Consider the following 26,993-nt stretch of genomic DNA (forward strand, 5'->3'; position numbering starts at 1 on the left):
AGGGCAGTGCCAGTCCCATGTCCATGGACCCTGGTCATTACAAGAGAAAATATTCCCAGTGCCCTCAATACAAATTAACCTCTTACTCTTTACAGTGAAACTTGGGAGATTGCACCCATTTGCTGGTTCAGATAACCTCTTTTGTGAATAACTTCCCTAATGGGCTCAGGACCCTGCCTGGGCTGTGGTGTCCATCACCATGGCTCTGTTGGTGGTTTTTATGTAGACATTCAGACAGCTAGAGGTGTTTTCAAAGCAGATCTGTAATGCATTCAAAGACTTGGTGTTTCAACAGCCAAGAAACCCAGGTTCATACTGCAACAGGGTGTTTCTTACCATCCCATGTTGTTCTTCTGTGCTGTAACAGCTCTCCTGGGCAGCTCAGCCTCATGGTGCTGTTTTGCTTCCATTGCTGTGCTTTGGGAAGTGTGTTTGCATAGTAGCAAGGGAGGCCAACACACAAAATTAATAGCAGTTGAAGTTCAGTGCAAGTCTTGACTGTCAGGAATGCAGCATTAAAAACAAAACTTAAGGCTTCCATATTGCCAAACCTATTAACTGCTTTACCATTACTGCAGTCATGCCAGTTCAGTCATACTGGAGCTTTTACCAAAGCATGACAGCTCATTTGTTTAGCTTGGGCCAGGCTTAAAGTTCTGACAAAGCCTAATCTTGTGACCTTTATTTACTTTGGCCAGGGATGCTTTCTGCACAGACGACTTCCTATCCTTCCTAATCTTTCCTGCAGGAAAGGAGCTGGGAGTTACGAGTCGGGGGAGGAAGGCAAAGCCAACCAGACATGCAGCCAGAGAGAAACAAGCACTGCACATGTCGGTGAAGTGGGCCAGGTTCAGAGACCTTTTCTGTTAAAGGAAGGAATTTAAAGGGAAGTCAGCACCTCTGCTGTCATCATTTGAGATGTGTCAAATCCATCATCATTTCTCTGGAATTTTACCCATCTGGAAATATGGCTGGCTGCAACTGTGAAGCTTCACGGCTTAAGGATGGAAAAGTCTCTGCTTGGCTCAAACCTGTCAAAACTCCCACTGAAACAGATGAATTCTGTGGGTATAAGCCCCTGGCAGCTCCCTGGGACTTGTCACTGAAGGGCTGCTTACAGGTCTGGGCCATTCATCCCCTTACTGAGCGAGCTGGCTCTCAGCAGTTCTGCAAAGCACCCACGGAAGGAGCTGCTCTCTCCTGTGTAACAACAGAGGGAGCATGGACCCTGTGTCAGGCAGCCTCGCTGGATGCCAGCAGTTCAACAAGGGGAGCTCCCTTGCTCCTCACCTCTGTCCCTATAGGCTAAAACTAACTCAGGAGAAGCGCGTGTAAACACCAGCCTCGGGCATGGCGCTTTTACCACCCCTCTAAAATCTGCCCCTTCACATCCCCTACGACTACAGACCACTTTTAACAGTATGATTCCATTTGATGCAAATTCTCTAAAAGAAAGCAGGGAAGCTGAAGCACTTCCAGTCTTTGCCTTCTGCTTTAAAACACAAACCAGCATTAAGGGCTGTGGACAAACCATTCATGGACCCTTCTGATGTGATTACAGCTTAAGCTACACACAGGAAATACCCAACTTTCCCCTGGCCTTTTGTTCACTTTGCTTCCTAACCCATGAACAGTAACTGTAAGACCAGAAACAGAAGGGGAAAAAAGTAAGAGAGAAATCCCCAGCACACACACTGGCTGTTTTCTAAGAGCAAGGACCCTGCAGTGGCATTTACCCAGCACCGGAGACACAAGTCACAAGGGACGTGACACCATTTTTTCCACTGGAAATCAGATGCATGAAGTATCAAACCACTTAGTTAAAATGTCTTATGTTTTAAAGTAAAATGGTTAACACAAACCTACCTTTCTAATGCAGCAGTGAGGTGCTGTGAACCGCGCTGGCACCAGAAGTACTGGTGAGCTTCACAAAATCACTGCTTTATAGTGAGAAATAGGAATGCAGAGACAATGGGGGGGGGGGGGGGCATTTTTAGAAGACAAAAGACCAGTCAGGCTTGGACTCTGATATCTTGGGTTTGAACGGTTCCCATGAGTTGAATAAAGAATTCTGAGTATCTGGAAATATTCCCCAGTTTCATTCCCACAGAAGAGAGTACTTGAAAGCATTCTAAGGTTAATGGGAATGTGGTGAAAGACCCATTTCTGTAGAGCAGTATTTTGAGTACATGCCACCTTTAAATGCATTTTCCAAGCATTATAGCAGAGAAATTTGGGATAAGGTTCAAATCTTTCTCAAACTTTTGGAAAGCAAGCGGTGAGGAAGCAATCCATTGTGCTGCTGCAGAGATGGCTCCAGTTGGTGGCTCAAGGGCTGTGCAGTGGCTGAGCTTGGGCAGCCAGGAGCGAATGACCCACTGACAGGGAAGCAGCACCCGTGTTTGCTCTGATAAAAGCCCTGAAACCCAGTGCAGCCATAGGAAAGGTGCACGCATGCTGCCTGCAGGGATTTGTCCCAGAATGACAGCTTTCCAAAGCCGACTGATGCCTCTTGCCTCAGAGGGAAAAGCTGTCACTTTCAAGCTTCCCTAATCAAAGATCTGGGGAGCATGTGAGCATGCGGCACCCCTAATTCCCCTCTAACCGTGCAGCCAAGAACTGGAGTTTGGACATGCAGCGAATGTGATCAGTAGAGGGGGTACGTTTTCCTCCTGGTGTAAAACAGCATATCCCAGAGCGGCTTTACGAACCCAGGAGTGCACTGGAGCAGTGCACGGTGCCCCTCTGCAGCTCAGAAGACATTAATTACTAAATGAGCCACAGCAATGAGTCTCCCTCGCCACCAGTGTGTAGTTACCTGCTCCGAGGAGGGCTGGGATTTGCAGAGAGGGGCATGGCAATTGCATGTGCGTATCGGGGGCTTTCCCTGCCTGCACCAGCAACGCAGGCTGCTTATGCAGTGGCTGTGACCACGTGCAAAAGCTGGTAACGCAATTACATACATAACATGTTGGTTCATTGATACCGCTATTTTTGTATTTTGTAGAGAAAAAACTCTTTAGCATCAAAACCATTTGAATAATTTTTGCATTATTGGGGTCTTTTTGCTGTTTACAAATACTTTTACCATTAAAGACTATGATAAGCATGTCAAGCTCCCTAGCAATGCTAGAAGAAAGCCTGTGAAGGCCACTACTTTTTAAACTACTTAAGAGCAGCTTAATGTGAGCTGTGCATTGAGTTTAGCTCTATAACAACTGCCTTGCAAGGTTTCCTTTCAGTAAAACTGTGATTAGTAACAATAAACCTTAAAAAGGCTTCAACATAGATATACATTTCAAGCCCAATGGCTCAGTGCAGTGAGGAATATATTTTATGCTGAACAAACGCAGAAGTCTCAGAGGTGATTTGCTGAATCAGGACCTTAAAGTGGGAGCTAACTGCATAGTGCTTTTGGAAGACGCTGGATTTTAAAGGACTGTACAAAAATGAATGCTGATCTCACCACTGGTGTGCTTTTGCCCCTTCTGCTCCAGTGCCACCCTGCCTGCCTGCGTCCAAGCCCAGAGGTGGGGGCACAGCAGATCAAATCGATTGCACACTCCCATGCTATGGATGTTAGTGAACAAGCTCCTCGTGACCCCTCACCTTTCTGTCATGGGAAAATGTTAGGAGACATTTCCCCCTCTTTGCAGGAACAAACAGCAGCGGTTTTACATCGCAGGGAAGGATCATATTAATGAGCCCGCTTCCTCGCATCAGGTGCACTTCGCAGTGTAGCTAAGCAGTTGTGCAAACCGCCAAGCTACCCCAGCAAAGTTCTCATGATTCATCAGACTGAGAAAATAAGACACAAGTTTTGCATTTCTATTGACTTAGCTTTAGTGCCACATAAGGCACGGGGAAGAACGGCTGGAAAGAAAGGCTCTGGTGATAGACTGATCAAGCTGAGGTAGTGAGAAGCAATCAGACCAGAGCAAAGCAAATATGAAGGCTGCCTGCAGGCAGCCGGGACCAGGCTGCTGTGCTTGCCTTCCTGTTTGTGTTTACCAGGACACAGCTCCTGCTACTAACTGCATTGTGCTTGCAGGGAGCAGCAGCTCCACTGATGGATGGCTTCTGCAGAGATCCTTTGTACCTGCCAACAAGGCTGAGCAATAAACAGCCTGAGGCAACATCCACTTCACTTCCTTAGCACGTAAGTGAACTGTGCCCAGCTTTCACATCACACACAGGAGCCAGCTTGCAGCTGCAAAGTTTACTTGTGTCCAGACAACTACACACCAGCAAGTTCCTACAGCTCCCTCCATCTCATGGGGGAGGTGAGGTACAAAGAGCTAAAAGCCAAAAGGAAAAAGCAATAGGTGCTTTATCAATTACCTGTGGATCACTGACCATGTACCTTTGCAGGGTACATGTGGAGAAAGACTCATCTTGCAGCTTAGCAGCATTCTCAGCATGTGGTTGCATTTAGTAAGGAAGCTGTGTTGAAGTTTCAGGCATTGGATCACCTCTAAAAGCCACCAGCCAGTCTCCCTGGTCCATGGTGCTAACACCACTGATGCTGCAGGAAGAGTCTCTGGGAGGCAGACACAATCTCACAGCTCCACGTGCTCTGGAGCTCCACAAACTGTGCATCAGAGAAAGGGCAGGAAAAGGATTTCGATTACCTGTAATCAAGCATTCATTACCAAACCACCTTAATCCAGGGAAGTAAAGAGACAACGTACACCTGATCCCTGCATCTACAGTCACCTCCCCTCTGAGAACCTGCCTCACATTTGCCCACTCAGACAAGCAGACCCCCTCCACCCCGTAGCCAGCCTACAGCCAGCATCGTTGGCTCTGTGCAAAATCCCACAGTCTCTAATTTAGCATTGACCTTGGCCTGCGTAAGGTCCAGCAGAGAGCACAAAGGCAGGTAACCCCAGCCTGCCGTAATCCCTCAGCCTTTCCAGCCCCGGGATCCCTGTGGATGGTGGTGGGAGCTCCCAGCACTGAGCAGCTCCAGCCTCAACCCCGAGCGCTCCAACTTGCCAGTGTGTTTGCAGAGCAGAGCGTGTCATACTTCTAAAGAGTGACAAATTACCAGGAAGGGCTCCCCCCGCACCCCAGCTCCGCTATGCACAGCCGAATTCCCCCGTGCCACATTAACAGCTAATAAAACAATAGAGCTTTTAGTGGAGGACTTCAAAGGGATCTCAGGCAGATGAATGAATTTAACATTTCTTCACTTACTGTCAGCACTGAGGGAGAGCAGGGCAGGCTGAGGTCGAAGGCTTCGGCAAGCAGCAGCAAACAAATACAGGCTGGTATTTGGGCTACTGCAGAAAAATGAGTGGTAAATCAGCTAAGCAATTGGTAAGAACTAGGTTTTTCTTCCCCTCTATCGCTGCTCATCCACTTCAGCTGCCCTATTTTCTTCTCTTTGTGTGGGTACATAACCACTACAAAAAAATACCATCAAAACTAAAAAAACACCATAGGTACACCTAAACCATAGGCAAGTCACCAACAGCTCATTAGGGTGCAGCCTGGCCCAAACCCAAGCAAACATGATTATTTGTCAGCAATACATTGTATTTGGTCACATTAAGCACCTACCTGAATTAAGCATTCAATTGTGCAACTAAGAGTGGATTAATATTTAAAAATTATCTCTCTTTAGGAACCGGAGAAGGAAGTATGAGAAAGCAGGAAAAGTAAAGAGAATAGTATCTGTCATAGCTCAAACCATACCCCCTTGGGTGTGTAAAGACTCTCCAGCAGCTTACTCCCACATGGAGCAAGGGAAACACAGAGCTGAGCATCATAAATTGCTTGCTGGTGGAGAAGTCAAGGCTTCACAGCTCCCACCAGCGAGGCTGTGCCAGCCAAATCTTCACCAGGGATAGAACCTATGGGGCAGTTTGGAAGGGACTAGAGATGGAAGAGATCTTAAAGAGATGAAGCATCATTTCACAAAGCTGCCACAAGTGACATGGTTCAGTTTCGTATATTTCTCCTCCGTTTTCTGACCAGCTCGTGTTAAGTCACAGCCTTTACTCCCACAAAACATCTGAAGAAGAAAGAAGAAAAATCTGATTGTTCTGTGCACAATTTTTTTTACCCTCATGTAGTACATGATACCCAAAACAACAGGAATAAATTATCTCAGTTTGTAGAGCTGGCATGTTTTAGCCTCTTGAATACCATCATCTATATTCTACACATCCCCAAGTCCAGCCCAAATGGCTTGCTCTGGAAAACAGCTTTAAAGTTCGCAGTCATTTATGTCGCAGTCACATCTGCTGCCAGCTTTTCAAAGCATTCTCCTTTTGGCTGTCCTACAAAACATGTCTGCAGAGGACACTTCCCGAGCGCTCACCGCCACCGTGCAGCGATGGCATTTGCATGCAGTCAGCTCCTGGGGAGCTGCGGCGCTGCTCAAAAGCAGCCGGCTCACAAGCGGGGAGGGAGGCAGCCTCCTGATAACTGAGCTGACAATTTCTAGGTTCTCTAAAACCAGACCCTTCCAAGAATGCCCTTTGTTCAGCGGTTGCTCCATTCAGTCTCTCTCCCTGTTTGCTTGTAATTTATTCCTTCTAAAAGCTTTGCCCTAGGCTAGTAGAAAATTAAAACAAGGAGCCAGATTTTCTCTTTTTTTCCCTCACATTTGCTCTTTCATCAAGAACAGTGAAAATTTGGCACAGTTGAATATTTTGTTCAGCTCTTTCTCTCAGACTTTGAAGTCCCCTAAAGCCTTGGTAGGAGTCTAGGCTTCCACTCACATCTGCTTTCCATGAAGCCATTTACCACACTTTATTTGTGCCATATTAGATTTTTCAGGACAGGGACAGAACTAACGAAGCATTTACATTCCTGAGAGAGTGGCATATATACAACTACCACATTACTCTGATAGAAACAAACTACAACTGACATATTGCAAGATCTCAAGCAAGGAGCCATGTTGTACTACAGAGAGCAAAGGCTCCAGTGCTGTTGGTTACTTCTTCTTTTCAATGCTCACTTAACATAAAACACCCTTAGTGACCATTTTACTTTACTCTTATCAAGAGATGCTGTAATACCTGTAAGAAAATGAATGAAAATGCCTTATAAAAGGGAGAGCTTGGAGGGAAGCTTAATGAAAACAAATAGCAGCAGAAGAGAAGCTGTATCAGAGACAGTATCAATGACACAGAGCACTGTCAACAGGATAATGGCATCATGCTGCTAACAAACTGCCAAGGCATTTCTTTTACAAGCAGAAGTCTAATCCTCTGACAATGCTCCATTCCAAGGACTTTATTGCTATCAGAGCAAGGAAAGGGTGTTGATTGAATGTTTTTGTCAGATGGATCCTGTCAAACCATATGATTATTCGTACTATTGATTATTCTGCTGTTTTTTATTCTGTTTCTAATTAAAATGAACAAATATTCGCATATTGACAATGTTATTGAGACTGTTCCAAGTCAGAGGTGAAAAGTAGCAACTGAGAAAAATATGCCTTGGAGGAGTCAACATCAAGAACCCAGGAAGCCCATTCTTTGAGCATAATCTCCAATAGCTGCCTGAGCCCAAAGAGGGGAAGATTGTTAAAAAGCCAGCTGGGACTTGGAAAGCTCATCACAGGGTTGCCTATCCAAGCTCAGCACAGTTCCAATCACTGAAGCTCACAGAAGAAACATTTTTTGGAATCCAGCCCTTTGCCATGCAGGCAAAGGACCAAATCATAACCAAATGACAGTGTGAAACGTGCTTACGTTCATTCAGGCTTTGGAGGAAAAAGTGATTTACTGGCTAAGCTTGATCGCAGGGGCTGCATATCAGCTAGCAGGCAAAAGTCTTCATAATTACTGCTTCACATTTGTTAGAGCAGAAATGGCCAGATCAAGCTGTTGCGTGTTCTTTGAGTAACCAAATACCTGGTTTGGTTGTCTAAACAGACATGAAAATCACAGCCCAGGTATAGCTATGAACAGCTGCAAGGAAGGTGATAACCCCATGCACCTCAGTTTCTCTCTGCGCTTGTGAGAGAGTAACATGTCCATAGTGGAAGTCATTTACCACGTCCTGTCACTGAGAGGTAGGTACATGACTATATACAGGAGGGTTATCCTGGGTTTGATGGGAAATATTGAGAGGGTGTGTATGCCCCATCTGTAAAGGTCCATTTAGTTTCCCCCACCCCAAGCGGAACTGTACTGGTTCATCAACTGGTTTTCCAGGGTCCCCTCCCTTCTTTCCGATACATCCTTTTTCCTAACAGTTTGTTTCTTCATTTCTTTCCATGGAAAAGGTTTTCAAAGCAGGAGGGTATTGAAACAACCCATGAGACAATCACTGCAGTCTGCAAAAGGTGACCATCCCTATGTCTCTTCTGTTACAAGAGATACCCCATACCTATAGGACATCTTCACCACTGCCATGTATTTTAGTATCAAATAGCACATCCCTTACAGAAATATTGAGATGTGAATCAGGTGTTTAAAGGTACTGCAGATCCTGAAGTGTTCCCTAACTTGTGCAGGGGATCGGGTGCCCCAAAAATGTTCAGGTCTCCCCTGTTCACAGAGACATGGGTCTTGCTGGGAGGTGCTTGCAGTCACTGAAACAGGGGCTGTGGTGGATATCAGGAGGTAGGGGGCCCGAGAAAGGGATGCTTTTTCCTGCTGCCTTAGGGAATTGAATTATTTCATGATGGCAAAAACCAGGAGAAGGAAAAACCACAGCACTACTTTCAAAAAAGAAAAAACATGATTTAAAAAAGTGCTGTGCCAGGTAAAACTCCTCTGCTTTGTTATTATGAGAGTTCCCAGTATTGATAATTTCTCCTGGTTGCTGGTTTGTAAGTTACTTCTGAGTAGAAAATTCAATTACATGGGCCAAGTCAACAATAATGTTTTTCCTGGCAACGGTTCATTTTGCCAGTGGAAACATTTTTCCCCCTTTTCTGGATTCAGCTCTGCAAAGTTGCTAAATTCTTCCAGATCCCTGGTCTGATGTGATCATAAATATCTTGATTGTATTCCACTGATTGACAGACTGGGGATGGATTAAGTGGGGATTACAGCCTGGAATGATCAAAATGTGCTTTCATGGTCAGTAACTCTGCAATAAGTCATAGTTCCAATGTACATTAACTATATAATCTAATTAACATAGCTGTTTATGTATTTAATATTATTCTTAAAACTTTTTAATAAAAGAGGTTTTAAGAAGAATTATATGTTGTTTAAAATATAAGAACCTGTTCCTTGAATGTACAGTAGTTTGGGGTTTGCGCTGTCATTAAGACAACTAATAAAACTATCTCTTACTATTAAAATGTGATTTGAGCAGTAATATGGGCCTAATTCTACCCTCACTGATAGGCAGGTAAACTTAGGTTTTCTCTGTTTTATTTAAAGTTACCTTGGGTTTACATTTTAGTAATTCAGGGCAGAATTTAGTTCATTAGGATTAAAACCCTACATTTTTAATAAACTGAGACTATTAAATCCATATAGGCACATAACCAAAAGCATCTGAATTTTCTAAGGTCCTCGGCACTCACAGGTCTCAAGGCTGTCATTATTGACTGAGTAGGAGCAGCAGGAATTATTCTTATGGGTACAAACCTTAGATGTTTTACTGCACAGGTTAACATACACAGAATATATACCTAATGATATCAAACCAAATTAAACAATTCGAGGCCAAACTCCAAGCTACAGCAATGTGTTCAGCAGCTGCACTTGTGAATATAAAAAGAGCTTGCTATTTGATTGCGAGGTCAAGGAATTATAGTGGAGATGTTTTGCAGTTGTCCATAAAAACTGAAATCTGAAACTAGTAAATATTTTGCAGGACTGTGGATTCTCTGCTGTCTCCAACCCACCCAGCCTTAAAGTCAGCATCTCAGAGCTGTGACTCATGTTGCTCTGCATCAATACCTCCACTCCAAGACCATTTTTTAGCTTTTAGATGATTTTGCATTTTCACTTGCTTTTGGTGCCTGCTGGAGCTGCAGCTGAATGTCCCTGAACCTGCTGGTCTCCCTTTCCACGCTCCTGCTATGAATGGGGGCATCACAAACCATGCTGGCCACAGCTGGAGGCTGCAGCTTCTGCTTAAAGGGCTCAGGTAGGCATTCAAGCTCCATCAGTTACCTCAGGACTCTGCATTTGCTGGCCCAGCAACAGGCTCCCAAGTTTAACACGGTAAGTACTGCTGAGCAATACTGATGAGAGGCAGGGTGAGATGGAGCCTTTCTGCCATGCTCCCTCTCACACCCACTTTGATCATCTCCTTCCACTGCATGGCCACCCTCTCACCTACCTTCTTACAACTTTTTCATGACCTGGGAACTTTTAAAACAAAAAGGAGCTGAAAAGTTACAGGATGTCACCCTCTGATGTCCCTGCTGCCCTTCTGATTGGAAAACACACCAGAGGGACTGCTTGTTCTGATGCATGGACATCCCTAACCATGGATCAGGATGGACACCACCTGACTCAGAACCTGATCTGGTGATCAGAGGAGGGTTCATCCCTCTGCTCACCTGACACCTGGGGTCCTGGCACAGATCACAACCCCACTGACTGTCAGCAGAGATGGGGTGGTGACGGCCTGCCTTTAGATTGGCCTTGCGCAGGAGTCAATCCATCAACCCCGGATGAAGGACACTTCATCATACCACCTATCCTCCAAACCACACAGAAAGCTCTACCCGAAGTTCCTTAAAATGAAGTAGGAATATTTCAATTTAAAGGAATTAGAAGCATCTTTAAAATGTGATGGTTCCCATCATACGAAGTCCCTGCGCAGTGCACTGCCCGACAAGCCTGATTATTCCCCAGCCAGCCGGGGGCTTAGAAAATATGTCGAGCACTCAAATCATTTTAGATCCTGCTGCACTGTACATACCCAGAATCCAAGCAGGGTTCACATTCGAGGGCTTATAAAAACTTGAATACACTCCAATAACTTAAATCACTCAGTGAGGTTTATAGTGATTTAAGGCCATTGGAACTCTCCACGTTTGGTGCGCAAGGGCTCCAGCTTGGAAGAGAATCAAGGCATGTTCCAGCATGGCAGCTCCAAGCATATTGAATCAATTTCAGCATGTAAAAATAATTAACAATGATAAAAATACATTAATAATACTGTAATTATAAGGCCAGACCAAAGTTTCAGCCTGAAGAAAAAAAAAAGGTTGCAGAAATTCAGCAAGGTTCATGAACACCTTGAACTGGGAGTAATGAGTGATTTCAGTGACAGGAAAATAAATGGAGGCAAATGGAAGCAAAGAGAGCAAAGTAAGGACCAAAGGAAGACCACATTTATCAGTAGTTTAGACGTTTTACTGGCCTGGCAGGACTTGCCACATTCTGTCCTGTAGCCACGCCAGCACAGCATTGGTAGGCCAAGGGATCAGAAATTCAAGGTCCAAGACCTTTCAAGCCATCAGGACTAGGATCAAATGCTATATATCACGGAGCTGGCTCATAAATCTCTGCTTTCTAGTAGCATACAGCAGGAAGGCCAAATTTAGCACCTGTCTGGAAGAGATTCAATATCATCCCAAGGATGCTTTTCCAGAGCTTCCCAGAACCAACTCAGCCCCCGCAGGGTGATGTCAAGCCCCAGGGGACATCATAGCTTTGGCTATTTCTACATGAGCTTTCCAGCACCTGGTACATCAGCTTCCAGCCTGGACCAGCACCAGGAAATGCCCAAGGCTGCAGAAATAAATATGGATAAGGACATTAACCACCAAATGGTTTTGTCACATCAAGCAACTGATGTGTTCTGGTCAGCAGTCCAGGATGGATCTTATTTCATCAGGGCTGATTCATCCGGCCTGATTTGTTCTGTACTCAGCCATCATGCAGGTGTCTTCTTGAGCCTTTCAGTAATACCATCCCAGCCTGCAGAAAAGTGTGTGAAATAAACTAACAGTCTGTTCAAAGCCTGTGGGGAAAGGACATGTAAAATAGAACGTAATTTCCAGGGCACAAGGTAGACAGAAGGTTGGCCATAGACAAATGATGTCTCTTTTTGTAGCAAAAGACATTTTCATTCCCCTGGCAGAAAAAGGAAAGGTGCTTTCTCACTGTTCACGTTTGGTGAGTTTCTGAGCACAAAAGATCAGGACTCTGCCTCCAGAGGTACCAGCAGAAAAATAAAGCCTAATCTTATGCCATTATATTCACAATTCTACTGTGGTTTTGAAATGAACCTTTTACTTTGGAATGAATTCCCAGCTCATTTTCTGTGAAATACAACAGAGCTCAGGACAACTGCAACCAAGAGAGAGCTCTATGAAAAGAGAAAAAAAAAAAAAAAAGCCTGTAAATCCTTTACTATCTTTAATCATGAAAATAATTCAGTTGCTGCAAACCTGATATTCATGGCTGGGGCCCAAGGACCTTGCAATTCACTAAAGCACTGAAGGGATCCATAAAAAGTGGCTGGCCATGAGGAATTTACACTTGTTTTTTAAGGGGAGTAAAAATGTGGCTCTAGCAATTTAGAAGAGTTTATGTATTCAAGCCTTAGAGAGGTTTAAATCACTCAGTTAAGAAAGATGCATTGGTGCATTAGTGAGCCTTCAGGCAATGCAAAAAGCCAGAAGAAATTATAGGACAGAAACATTTCTGGACAGAGTCTCCTTTGAAGCTTGTTCTGCCCACAAAAGGGGTTCCCAACTCAGCTGTGGTAGACTCCAGCTTATCGCACCTCACATTCAAAGCATCCTCTCAGCTCCCTCCTTGTCCCTTCCACCCCACACACCGTTGGTCAGGGACCCTCATAACCCATGTTCACAACCCACAGCTCTCCCTGCATCACCTCCCTCTCAGCACTGTGGAGGTCCCTTAGCCAGCATGGCTGAGGTCCCCTGGCATGACCAGGAGCCTTTGACCAATGGAAACATCCAGGACAGGGAGGAAGAAGTGTGGTTTCAAAGGGCTCACGATAAGACAGGGTCTTTGAGAGATAATGACAATCCCCAGCCTCACAGCATGCAAGACTAATTGCAAAGCCCATCTCCCTGGCCCAGGTTTCCCACTCTAAGCCCTTCTCTGCTTCTCATATTCACTTGCTAATTCTGTTCAAGCATTTTAATCCCACCTACTACCAGGGCAGAAAAGTAAGAATTTACTGTTTGGAAATAAAGCTAGTAAAAATACAAGAGTGCAGGGAGGGAAGAGCTATGATTTCTGGGTTTGGAAGGTCCCAGGGCCCCTGACCCAGACACCCCATGTTGCCTTCAAGTACCTGAGGGAGCTGCTGCCCCTCTCTGCAGTGTGGATTCGACATCACAATTGTTTGGGCTGCCTTCCAGTGTCACACATCTCTCACAACAGTGTCAGACACTGCTCCCCACTTACTAAGATGTGCTAGAAGACTGCAAGAATTTGGGGCACTACATACCTTCAGGAGTATGTCACACCAGAGCAGTGCTCCTTGGTATTACAGCAGAGGGGATGGCTACACCGTACCTGGAGACAAAGAACTGAGAACTGAGAAGGGTTTATGCCAAGACATTGAACTGGGGATAACACAACTTTGGCAGAAGCAGCTGGCTCTCAAGTGGCACACACTTTGCAGCTTAAAGGGCAGTAACTCCATCTCTGCATCTTCTAACACTGCAATCCCAGGAAAATCCTGGTTGGCTTTGCCAGCTGGTCTTCGTTGGGAGCAAGTGTGAGGAAAGGCTCTTTTCTTGCTTTAGCTTTGGGTGTACATTTTGTTTTCCTTGCCTTGGTGCCCTCAGGGTGGTTGTTGGCTGCAGTAGATGGTGGGTTTTATTTTTCTAGCTTCTTGTGCCCCTCTTGGGAGAAGTTGTTACAGTTGTAGTTGTATTTTTCCAGCTTTTCCAAGCTTACCAGCTCCCCAGGGCGCTGTTTGCCTGAGTGCTTTGGTACAGTTTTATTTTTACAATAACTATTACACTTTTTAATTTTATTTTTGTATGTTAATTAAATACTTTTTAATCACAATACAGACACAGTCGCAGGGGCCAAGAAAAATACATAAACAAGAAGACAATCCAAACATATATCTGCCCAGCGTGGTACAGAAAAGCTTTCCAAACCCAAGTTCAATCTAGCCCAGTTCTCAATCTCTGCATCAACAGCACAACCCAGCCATCAGTAGCCTACGCTTCATTTCACTGTAAATCTTTTCCTTGGATTACCAAGTAGGAAGATAAAGTGCCCAGAGAGCAGCCAGTGAGTATATGCAAGAGAAATGCTGAGCTGTGGCACCAAAACTGCCCATCCAAAGTTCGCAGCAGTGCATGAATCATAGAAAAATATCCTGAAGTTCTTTTAGGTAGTGTTTTGTCAGATCATAGTGAAGACATGCTGAAATTGTACAGCAAATTGACTCGTTTCTCACCCAAAGCTGGACACTAGTCAGGTTAGTCAGCTCAACCTACTGCCCTAGTTTTCCCTATCCCAGTATCTGCCCCTACAGAATCCATAGGGAATTGGTTTGTCCACCTATGCACATACAGCAGAAAGGAAGCAAAGACCATAGACATCTGGAGAGACATGTCCTTGCCTACCATGGTCAAAGCCATCTCTTCAAAGTGCTATTGCTGTAAAATTCTTGCCATGCCAGAGAAACAAAACGTGAGATTTAATTTAAAATGAGAGATACAGACAGGAGAGCTGCAGGTGATGAGGCGATGGCGTTTCTTTGGCTCAGGGCCAGGAGGGTAGGAAAAGAAAACAAGCGGGATGCATTATATCCTACATACCTTGGCAGCTCAACAAAGTGACACTCATGTAGGGCTCACGAACGAGGCAATTAATGACAGGGAAGTGGCATTAGCTGCAGTATAAGGAGCACTGTAAGAAATTAGAGCTGAAGTTCAGTCAAAGCACAGGAGAGACAAGGCCAATAAAAGCCAATCCAGCAGCAGTGGGTATGTGAAAAGTCAACATATTAGGCATGCAATGGAAGCAAAGGAGATATTTCTTCTGAGAACCTATGAAAGCTCCTCGCATGCCTGCCACCCTGTTTTCTAAAAAGGCTTGAATATGTGGTGATTTCTCCAACATCTCCATGTATCTGATTCATGTTAACGGGAATGGTGCAGGATGGAACAGGTAACTATGAGGACCCCTTGTCCTCAAAATCAGATCCGCTATTATATTCTCAAAATAACACGATGAAAACTGCAGCAGTGGAATTATCCAGATATGTACAAACCTAAATAATAATAATATTTCAGATAGATCCTTGGCTTTTCATTGCAAGCACACTGAACAAAAGACCATGCCAGCTCAATGACGAGCAGACCATACTGGGCACAAGCACTGGGTGATTATTGCCCATTTTGGCATTGCTGGCATGAGCTGTGGCTCTGGCAATCCCTGGGCTGTGAAGCTGCAAGCTGTCCTCAGTGAGAAGCTTGCTAAAGATATGTTACTGCTCTCTCCGACTGTTGTGGACCCAAGGAACTTTCCAGTCGCTTGGAGAACTTTTGGGACTGGGCCATGTTAGAAAGATGTTTCCCTACTATCAGTCTTTGTTACCAAAACTACTTGTGTCGTTTCACCTGAAAATGTAATTCTAGCAAATGTGCCCCATCTTTCAATTTAAAGGCAGGCAGAAAAATCAAAGCAGTTTAACTTCATAAAACATGTTTTGATTAAAATAGATTGTTCCATGGTATTACAAAGAACATTCAAAGACCATTTAAAAGACAAGATTTGCTTGGAAATGTCTATTTTTAGTGTTTTCCCACAATTAAGTCTTTTCAAAGTTTGTGTTATTTTCATACTGTGGGGAAATACAGCTGTGCCTGCTCCCTCAGCAGAGACTCTGAAGTATGCCTAGCATGTGATGAACTTCCCAAATCTGTTGTAAATACTCTTTTTAGCAATTTATAGCAATTAGATTAGAGAATTTCTAAACAGGCAGCAGCTCTTCTGCTCTTGTAATTTGTCCAAAAAGACAACAACAAGACTCAGCTGCTTGGCTGCCAAGCAGAAAGGTCAAATTACTGACCCCCATTTTGGGGTATCAGTTACAGCCACCTCAGCACTCCCCATGGCCTGCTGCAGTTGTCTGTCTGCTAAATATAGCTGCTCTTGGTTGCAGGATATTCTCTCCTTGTATACAACAGCAATACAGTTCATCACTGCCCCAGAAGAGAGTATCGCAGTATACTGGCACTATTTAGCATTAGAAGTCACAGCCTGAGTGCTATTTTTTTTACTGAGCATTGATGGAGGTTTTGATGCTGCCAGTATACCCGAGACAGCACTCTTGGAATTGTTTGAGCTTAAAATTGCAAAGTTGGGCCATATAAATTGGCCTAAGTAAAGCTGAATGACAAAATCTCAAGTCATTTTGAATGGGAAAAATTAGGTTCATCGATGTAAAACAATCTTCAGTGTATCATAGATCTCTTTCAACCATCGGAGCACAAGCTGATCTGAACACAGTTCAGGTAGACAAGGCAAAGAAATGAAGGGCTGGGAAATAAGATCTAAACAAGTCCCCATGGAAGTAAATCGGCTCCCAAATGAGCCTCCCTTCTCCAGTGCAGTGGATGGTGGGGACAAAGCCAGCCCTAGAGCTGCATTCTGGCTAGTCCTATTTTTAGACACAAAAACGTTATTCATAAGAAACTCTCGGGGTGCCTGTTGGTTTGGGAAGTCACAACAGCAGGAGACTGCTCCATCTGTCTTCAGGGAAAATCCAGTGGTGTTTGCCAGCACCCCACAGCCTTGGGGCAACCAGGGTCTGAGCAACACATTCCTTCCTGGTGACCTCCCTTTCTCTCCTACAGTAACAAATACACAAGGCTTCTGTTTTTAGAGGATCCCTATCTTTGACAAATAACTGGAGTTATCCCTTAGTACCAAGAGTTATCTACAGAGCTCACCCTGCAAGGATAAACACTAAACAACTTCATTACCCATCATCTGAGACCAAGGTTGGACTTAGTGAAAAAGATTAAAAGTCTTTCAAAATATGCAAGGGATAAATGAGGAAGTTTGGCTTGCACAAGGCATTTTTGACATTCCCACATGTCTCCAACGTCCACAGCTTAAACACAAACAAAAATCAGCGGAGATTAAAAGAGCTCTGACCCTATATTCATCTTGCTTTTCATTTGAAAAAAAAGAAAGAAGCCAGAAGCCCCTCATGCACACTCGCAGACACATGCACTCATCCAGCACCCTGGCTCAGGCCTTCTTTACATCTCTTCCAGGGGCATGAAACTCCCACCTGGAGCCTGGCCAGCTTGCCCAGGGCACATTGTGCTTGTTTTCATATGTGCAGTGTCAGCAGAGCAGTGAATAAGTGCTGTCAAATACCATGCCTGACTTCTCACTAGGCCCTTATGGGCTCAGAACAAAAGCCTAGATCTGAACCCACTGCGACTTTGGGGCATTTGAAATCTGGATCCAGATCTGAAGCTTGTGGCTGGACCACCATCTCTAGGGTTTCAGTTAGGAGTTCAGTTCATAAACACTTTTGCCACGACCTTTTTCTGCTCTTCTCCACCATGAATCAGGAATTACTGTTATGAAATTAAGTTAGACCTGACCCCAGGTGGGAATATTACAGTTTACTCTTCTAACCAGCCATACCTTTTCACTTTTTCATTTCCAGGTATAACACACAGTTAAGGACAGTGGCTCATATATATATGTGTATATATGTATATATGTACATGGAGTATATAGTCCTGGGATAAAGGATGGTAATGCATTGATAGGAGGTGGTTAAATTTAGCAGCACAAAGACACAGCACAACAGAAAGTGCTCAGCAGTGGATGTAAAAATTCCTCTGTTTCTTCTGTCAAAGGATCATCCCTAGCACCAGAGCAGCAAGCACATGCTGCAGACTTCACTGCTTGTTCCAAGCCCTGCACACATCCACCTTGGTGTTCTTACTCTTGAGCTCCTCACCAGACGTTTAGTTTCTGAGCTTTGCTTGTCACCCAGACAAGGCAGGAGTCACCAGGCAAAGTGCTTCTGTGCTGTCAATGAAATCAACATTTTAACATAATTTAAGAAAAGCTGCCTATGGGCCTGTAATAGAACTCTAAACCTGCACATCCCCTGTCCAAGCACATCGCTTTAGGAACTACTGTAAAGCTTTTCTGCTGCTCAGGCACCTTGAAGGGAAGAGTCTGAACTGGAGGATGCTCCCCAGTCTGCCACTAAACCACAGCAAAACAGTGAGCTCAGAGTACCAACACGCTGCCTCCTGGACCATGGGGAGCCCAGTGAGCCCAACGGTGCTTTGGTGCAGGTTTCAGCAGGTGATGCCATCAGCCCTCTTTCTCCCCCGACTTTTTGCTGCTGCTGGTCCCATTCCCGCATTATAAATTCCCAAACCATTGAGGACTTCCTGGCAGAAGGCCTAACAAGGACTTTATTCTTTGCTGACCATTTTCATGGGATGATTTATTTAAGGTTAAAATATGTAAGGTAGATACTTCCTACAGTTAATGTAACCAGCCTGCGCCTCCTCTAGGAACCAATACATTCACTGAATGCTTCACTATGGCTGTTAATTACCATAAGTGCAGCATATTCTTTTCTACTCACAGAAGGAAAAAGGAAAATAAGCTGATGGGGGGGAAAGCAGTCAGCTAGAAACCATCATCCAGTTCATCAGCAAACTTTTCACTAACCCCTTGCTTATTCAGTGCTTCAGGGGTTAATAAAGTCTCTTAGAAAGCAAAAGGTTTCCATCTGTAATTGGATCCTTTGTATGTGCTTTCCGCTATAGGAATCAACTTAGCATTGACATCCTCGTAAAAATTTCCATTAGATTGAGGACTGAATGGCCACTAAGGCTCTGTGTGGTTTTGCAATTGATTCACTGAATGAAATCTTATCTAAAATCTTTTTATTTTATGCTATTATGGGCACAGGGGAAAATAGTGATGTAAAAATTTTCACTGCTTAGTTAATGCACAGTGCCTCTTGGAAATGGCCTTCAGGTTACCTAAAAAGATTGCCATTTCTATTTCCCACTATTTTGTTTCATATTACCCGTAATTGAAAAATGTTTCATTTGTTACAAACTTACATATTGACATTTTGAATTGAATTCAGAACCTTTACCTTAAATCTTCATATTCGATAGTCAGACAGCAGCTCCTGCTATGCAGGGTGGGAAAACACGGATCATCAGCTTGCATTGTTTTTTCACAGGACATATGTAAAACTGCTCCTGTGCTTTAAAGACATGAAGAGCAGTCTGGCCACATGGAAGCTACAGATCAGACTTTATATTGCTAGTGTCCCTGTAGCGGTGGTCCTCTCAGTGGCTCTCCAGAGAGAACACAGGGATAGGTCAGAATATCGCTTGCCAAAATGTCAAATCTTTCACTTCTTTAAAACAATGCCCAATCAAGAGCAGGGATTGCTGACACAGAGGAACATTTGGTCTTCACTTAAGATCTGCAGGCATATATGGATTAGCTTCTACATCTTTTTCTTCTTGACATGCTATGAAAAATAATCTCCCAAACCAAACTGAGAAGTTGAAGGCAGAATAAAGGCTGAACTGAGGAATTACCAGAATTCTTCGCAAGTACTTACGTCCTTCCAGCCATACAAATTGGACATTCCCAATTATCCATCATAGCCATAAAGAGAACCATATACTTACACCATGTACTTACAGTACACACAGCCATAACCTCATGAACAACCACACAAACCCAGGACAGAAGCATGTGTACAACACCTGCACATTCACACCTTGTGCACAAGTGCTCAAAGGTACACTAAACACAAACACATGGGTTATACAAATATATGCATTCTGTTGCAGCATGTGGACATATGGTACGCATGTGGTTTGTAGCCACAAAGTACGTATTGGAAACTAACTGGCCTACTTTCCTTTTCTCTTTGCTGGTTCTGGCCTGGGAACTGCAAATGTCCCAGCAGCAGCTGTAGCATCCCTTACTCCAAGGTATTTGGACCACTAAGTAAAACAACGTGGATTTAAATGGACGATCCTCATGGCCTGCTCTTCGTGCGCATCACACAGCAGAGAGTAACAACAATAAACTTTATCTGCTTTCCTGCCTCATTTCAGTTGCAGGAGGTCTTTGCAGTGCATAAGAATAAAACCAATGCAACCCCTTACCCTGCTGCTGGAAGGAAGGAGAGCGAGTGCTAAAGCAGCCAGGAGCAGAGTAACACTGTGCCAGCCTGGAAACCACTGTGCGCATCCCAGGATGCTGAATATGCCTTATCCTTTGGGCTGGATGCAGACAAAGGAAAGGATCATCAGCAAGCCACATTCATGATGTCTGGATGATCCCTGTCTGCCCAAGCTTCTCCACAGGAGGAATCTCCACTTTCTGTGATATATGGTTCTTTACACAACATTTAATTGTAATTTGGAAATATCAATCCAGCCTACTCCAGTGGTGTTGTATTGTCAACTTGTCAAGCATTTATTTCAAGCTGATCTAGCTTGCAACTTTATAAACCTTTCTTTCTGAGAAAGCAGTTTTCCTCATATCTTTTCAGGTAACCTTAAATTTTCCTTTAAAATAGATAGATAAATAGATAGATAAATAGATAGATAGATAAATCTCAGATTTCAAAATTAAAATGTACAGCTTTTACTCTGAGTGCAATGAGTGCTCTACCCTTTCCTCACCTCTTCAGTGTAAAATCATGAGACAGTAGAGGAGCAAGACAGCAGGAAAGCAAGGATACAAACCCAACCAAGGGCAGAACTAAAATTGTGATTTCAAGATCATTTTTCATATCTTTACATTTTCTACTGAAGATGCCAAACCCAGCTTTTTTTTTCCACAAAACAATTTTTTAAAGTAATATTAATGAAAATAGTCATCTTTTCTAACAGCCCACATCTGGCCTGACTAATCCTGAAGGCACCTGACATGAGACGAGCCACGGGACCCTTGGCTCAGCAGTGATATTTGTCCTTCGTCCAGGAAGAAACCTCAAACTGGCAGAATTTTCATTCTCTGCATACACGAACACACACAGTGCGACCACAGCCTGGAAACTCCCCAAGATGACAAATGAGCTGAATCCCAGATTTCATTTCAAAGCCAACCTCAGAATTTCCATAGTGCATTGAACCCTCCAGCCGTACATCCAGAAATCAATGAGGTGACACTGGCATAGAATAAAAATAATGCAGTGATGAAACAGGGCCCTGAAGTACTGAACAATGACATTTTAAAACCAAAATACATGTAAAAAAAAAAATGAAGTCAAATGCCCTTTAATCTCCATGACTCTGCAGCGTCACGCTAATTAAATCCTTGGCCTTCTGCAGAGTTAGAGCTACACCCACTGAAAAAGGATGCTCTGTGATAGACATTATGAGGTGACCTCCTCCATCTCAACATCTGTATAACTGCCCTTAGTTCTAATGAATACACGTGCTAGAAGAATGATGGGATTTCCTACAAGCTCAAATTCGCCCCATAAACTGCAAAGCATTGCTAATGTTTCTGTCTGTCCTGCTATAATCCTGCCCCTGGATCAGAAACACAGAAAAAATGAGCTAGACCCCTTGACTGAAGTTCCTTGAAGCTCCCTTAATACAAATCTAATGCAGAAATAATGGCAATTTATAACCCAGGCAGCCAGAAAGCAGTGAAATGAACCAAGCGGCTGGTTTATAGCCTCAACAGTGCTTCTGAGACTGAAATTCAATTTCTTGCGCCAGAGGGTGGTTTTGGGAGAGCAATACCACCTTGCACACATTCCTGCTCTGCACCGCTCTAATCCTGGCACGCAGACCTGCTGAGCTCAGAACCCTTTCTCTTGGCTGTGGCCTTTTACTCATGCGCTTGAACAAACCCATTGTGCATATTCATGGTATGCTGCCGCTGCTGTCTCCTTTGCTGAGACACCAATGACAGCACACATGGTCACCCACTGGATGCAGGGAGGTTTCACCCACAGAGCAGGGTACCACACTGCTGAAGTTCCCGTCTCAAGCATCAGCTTAATTTGGCACCCTCTCTCCTGCCACTGGACTCTACAGTTTTGGGGACACATCTGTCACATGACTTGACACCACATTCCCTCTGTCCCCACCCAAGTCTCTGTAGCTTAAGAACTCTGCAATATTGCATTTTAACAAACCAGTAATACCCACGAGTTTATGATCAAAGTGGCCGCCTCTGTCCCCAAAGAAGCCCTTGCCATTAAGGGTTAAATGTCCACCTGGTCCAATAGGAAGCAAGCCTACTTGTCTCAGACAGAAAAGAGTAAGGTCAGGTTTGTCCTTCCTTCATGTATTTATCATCGAATATTTCTATTACTCAGCATTCTCAATTCACGTCCAGATCACAGATGCCCCGCTTTGTGCTAGACACCATTCAAATACCTTGCATAGAAACCTTAGAAAGAATAAACAATAATAAAGGTATGTTAAAACACACCCCTGCTTGCAGTAAAGACCCTTAATCACAGACCACCCCAACACAGAGATCCTGCAGTCCAGTCTGAGACATTTCTAAGGTCACTCAAGCAAGTCAAGGGTGGACTAGAGAAGACTTGTCTCCTTGAAGTTAGCCCTACAACTACTTGCTCTTCCTGAGACTAAGCTGCCTTCCCAAGGTGAATACATCCAGTGAGCCCAGAACTACCCTGCCAGCAAGCAAAGACATGGACCAGAGAACAGCAAAAAGGAAGCAGGAGGAAAAGCTGGCTAGAATGTCTGGACAAACCAATGGGAACATCAGTGGGATCATTCATGGATGAGCACACCAAAGGGATCCCTATTTTATGGATACTATTGAGTACAGACAGATTTTTCAAAGCTGGTTTGGAGGCTTGAGCCCCAAGTCTCCTATTAAAAGTGAACCCCCACACCTAACCTGGCAAAATGAATATGTTTCATAGGTAGGTGCTCCTGGCTTCCTTCTCTGTGCACCTTATGAGGGAAGTGGGCACTGGGGGGCTGCAGAAGGAAAAAGCAGCCCACAGCATCCAGCCAGGCCATCTTATAGCCTGGAATAGGGCACTGGGACCATGCTCTATGGCTGGCAAAGGGGGAACCTGTAGGAAGAAAGCAGCAAAGAGCCAGCTTCTGTGCTGGCATCACTTAAGCAACAAGAGAACACATGTCCACAGCCCACACCACTCATGATTCACTTCAACATGATTAAGATCAGAACCAGGCTCTTGCACTTTGTTACGACAGTAAACGCAACAGGGAGACTTAGCCTCTCCTCCTCAGGGTATATGCCTTCCCTACCCCTTTGTGGTACCAGCACAATAAAAAACACATTCCTGCAAAAGGAGATCCAAGGAGGTTTCCATAAACAATTCAGGACTTCTCCTTTAAAAACCTCTGAACTATTTTCTTAATGGCTGAGCCATGTAAGTCATTAGGTTTCTGTCAGTGTGCTCAATACATATGTATGTGCCAGAGACCAGAATCCTGGTGGAGCCTGTACTGCAGGACATCTATAAAAGAAAATTACAGTTTAAGTGTCCAAAACAATGATCTGTGGGTGGTCCTCTGTTTAGTAGTTGGGTTTCTACAGTGCACATATAGCTATTAGCAAAAAACACCTCGTTTCTGTCTCAGTAGCCTCTACACAGGAAGAGGAGTTAGTGCACAGAGGATTCAGGATTCACTGCCTGCAGTTTAGCAGTTCATATCTGTTTGCTGCATAGAGTGCACAATCCTACCTAGGCAGGTCTGATGGGTCTAATAGCAATTTCACTCAAAATGGAGCTACTTGTAGTTATTTGTCAGTGTAAAATAAGCAGGAACAAAGCCCACATGCTCCCACATAACATTATGTCTTCCAGGTGAAGCCAAACCAGAATAAATAGGGTAGAAAGAGTAGTTAAAACTCCTTTTCCTTAGATACACAAAGATAACCACACAGCCAGTTGAAAGTTGCCTGCTTGACTTACCAGCTTTGACCACAGACAGTGTAGAACCTCTTCAGTCTAAGAGTTTCTTTCAAAAAGGTTATGAAACACCACCTCAAACTTCCCACTTTCGGTTTAACCTGAACAAGGCTGGTCTTCTGATTTGGAGTGGCCCAAGGAGCAGTTGCATCAAGCACACTGAGGTGGAGAGCATGAGGGATGGAGAAAAGGAAAGCAGCAGCAGGCAACTCAGAACCCTTTTAAACCACATTTGCACCTGCAGAAAGTGCACCTTGGAATCACACCCTGAGGACATGTACCCAATGTACCCATTTGTTCCCACACCTGTAGTGAATCTGAAGTTTGACTCACCCACTTTGTTAACCGAAGGGTTAACTCAAAGCCTTCTCAGAAGTGTTATCACTACCAGCAGCAGCCCAGTGATTTAAGAATACCATAATCAGCTATTGGAATGAGTAGTGATGTATACATATATCAAGTTTAATACAGACTGTTAGAAAAGCTAAAAGGTAAAGATATGCCACTTTTTAGCAACCATTTGGGATCTCTTAAGTGACAGGGTCAGGATAAGGGAAGACCTGTGTCCATGGTCACAGGAGACTATCAGTTTTAAGGAAGGCACTGTGATTCTTGTCCCAGACTGAGAAGGAATACGCACCAGCGGCAGACATAATCATAGAAGAAAGTAAAAACTTGGTGTTAGGAGACCGGAGTCTGCCCGGTGAGTAGGAAGAACGAAACATCATCCTTCAAAATAGGAAAAACAGGGTGCTAATGAAATAAAGGCTAAGCGGATGCACACAGCCTGGCCAGAGGAAGCAGATGTACAACTGGTACTGCAACCAGAAGCACAGTAGTCTGTTTCCATCAGTTATTTTGCCCTTGATCCCTCTGGCAGACACCCTGGGAATATGCAGTGAGTTGGGAGCAATTAAGATGTAAAGGTGTACTCTGAGGAGAGATTAGCTAACACGGTCTAAAGCACGCAAAGGCGGTGTCTATGCACCAGATGGCCGGATCCTGCAGGGATACCCACTCCCTCTGAGTAGCAAGCTCAGGTTTCAGCAATGGACTGGCCATCAGCAGCACTGCACACAGTATGGGCTGATAGATAAACTGAAACCCAGGATAAATTAGCCTCCACTGAGCTCTATATTGTGCTACCTAGACCACAACCAGCATCTGTATGGTTAACTGCCCACATTACACTGCCAGCTCTGCTGTTACTGCTGTACAGACACGTTTACACCAGAAAAACAATCACTAGGCAGTGTAAAGGGTAACAAAGAGTTTGGTGCTGGAGCTCTGCTAATCCCCTGAGAAAGCACTGCTGGTTTATAGCTCTTAGTGTGACGGCTTGAATAGATCATCTCTGGCCAATGCATAAAGAGCTGATCATCTGCAGGTCCAGGAGCTGGCTGTGCCGTATCAATTTTCTGACTATAATTACACATTAAAGAGAATATAATGAAAGATATTTTGCAAAAGCTTAAAAAATCAAGCAGATGACAAGCTGCTGGAGGAACTGGAGCTGCCTGCCTATGAAGGCTCACACCTGCCAGCAAGAGCCAGGAGACAGGGATAAGGCTTTAACCTACACGTGCTCCCAGCTATGTGGCCAACAAGAGGGCACAGCATCACCCAAATCCACTGCACGCTTGGATACAGCCTAGACTTTCCTGTATGTGAACAGGGTTCATCAGTGACAAGAAAACAGGACAAAGAAATACCAAGTCCTTTTCTTCTGCATTCCCACAGAGAAATGTTGCCTCTCAGAGGGCTTTTGGAAATTCACCTGAAGGGATCAACTGGATCCTTGAACTTTCTTTCCTGCCTCCATAGTTCTTTGAAGAGTAAAACTTAACAGGTAAAAATGAACTGATTTTAGTGTAGAGTTCACTTTTTACACTATCAGAGGTTACTGTACCTGTCTTGGCTTTAATCATTAATTAGACCACAAGGATCACCATTGGAATGGGACATTTTGGCTAAAAAAACCACTGAAATTCTGAATGTTCTAAAACTTTTGCTCCAAAGTGAATCAGCTCAGAAGCACTTCCAGGGCACACAATGTCTCATCGTGCAGAGCACGTCTTAATTGTTCCATCTGGGTGTAAATCCTAGAAGAAGATGTCACCACTCAGTTCTGAGAAGTGAGAGTGTCATTAGCACGTTGCTTTAATTGTGTTTTAAATATCGTATTAAGCAATTTTTTGTACATTTCCTAAGAAGAGTCTTCTTTCACGAGGTGTCCCAAGTCTCATGTCAACTTACTGCAGCTCAGATGTGCATGTGAAATCCAATTAGCACATTCCAAACTTCATTTCCACTGAAACACAATCAATTGTAACTTATTTTTGAATCACGCTGCTTTCTCTAATTGTTAGCTCCAGCCTCTGCTGAATAGGTGGTTAAGCAAATTATTCCATCTCGCATATGAAAATTGTGCTATTTATGCTGGCAGCTTTCATGGTTACTGATGAGGTTTCTTGAGCTAATGAAATAATGAAAACACAAAACAGATTTACTTTTCTTAATAAGGAAAAAGATAATGAACTAAAATTAAAATTGAAACTCTCGCTATACACAGCGTTACTGTAATATTGTTTCTGGTTTAAATTAATGCCTGTGCTTTTTTACTTTGTTTTTACATGCCAGTGGCAAAGCTGGTTAAAAATCCACTCCAACAGCGCATTGTGAGGATGCTTTTACTTTATTGCATTTTTTTTATAATTGAATTATAGGACATATAGTTTTGGTGACTTTTCTCTTCCGTGTGATCTGGCTTACGTGAAAGGGCGACACTCTGTTCTGGGCTTCAGGGAGATCCGTCGCTGAAGGGGAAAGGGAGGATGGATTAAAGTGGCTTTTGGTCACCTTTGCATCCTTCTATCCATGCCTGGATGCTGGACTGGCACCTCCATGGTGCAAAGCTTCTGGGGTTTGCATTGCTGGAGCCCTGCAGCAAGCCAGCTTCCTCTCATGCCCACTGCCCTGCTGCATTTCCCAGCCTGTGCCAGTGATATGGCTGAAGAGGAAGCTTTGCCAAGGAGAAATCACTGCCATGTTGTGCTTAAAAATACCACCCTCTCACCCCAGGGCCAAAGAGAGGAGGAAACCTCAAAGTCATCTGCCTGGGAAAGCCTTCTTGCTTCCTC

At 44.1% G+C, this 26,993-nt stretch overlaps 1 long non-coding RNA gene across 1 annotated transcript; it reads right to left on the reverse strand.

Moving 5' to 3' along the window:
- Positions 1-11,749: 11,749 nt before the first annotated feature.
- Positions 11,750-24,021, reverse strand: LOC136020694 (uncharacterized). Its single transcript, XR_010615454.1, has 4 exons — positions 23,857-24,021; positions 14,702-14,792; positions 13,369-13,436; positions 11,750-11,861 (listed from the first exon to the last, which is right to left on the reverse strand). It is a non-coding gene; the product is annotated as an uncharacterized LOC136020694 (long non-coding RNA).
- Positions 24,022-26,993: the final 2,972 nt, after the last annotated feature.

The sequence above is a fragment of the Lathamus discolor genome, chromosome 11 (assembly GCF_037157495.1).
Source record: "Lathamus discolor isolate bLatDis1 chromosome 11, bLatDis1.hap1, whole genome shotgun sequence".
NCBI classification, from domain to species: domain Eukaryota; kingdom Metazoa; phylum Chordata; class Aves; order Psittaciformes; family Psittacidae; genus Lathamus; species Lathamus discolor.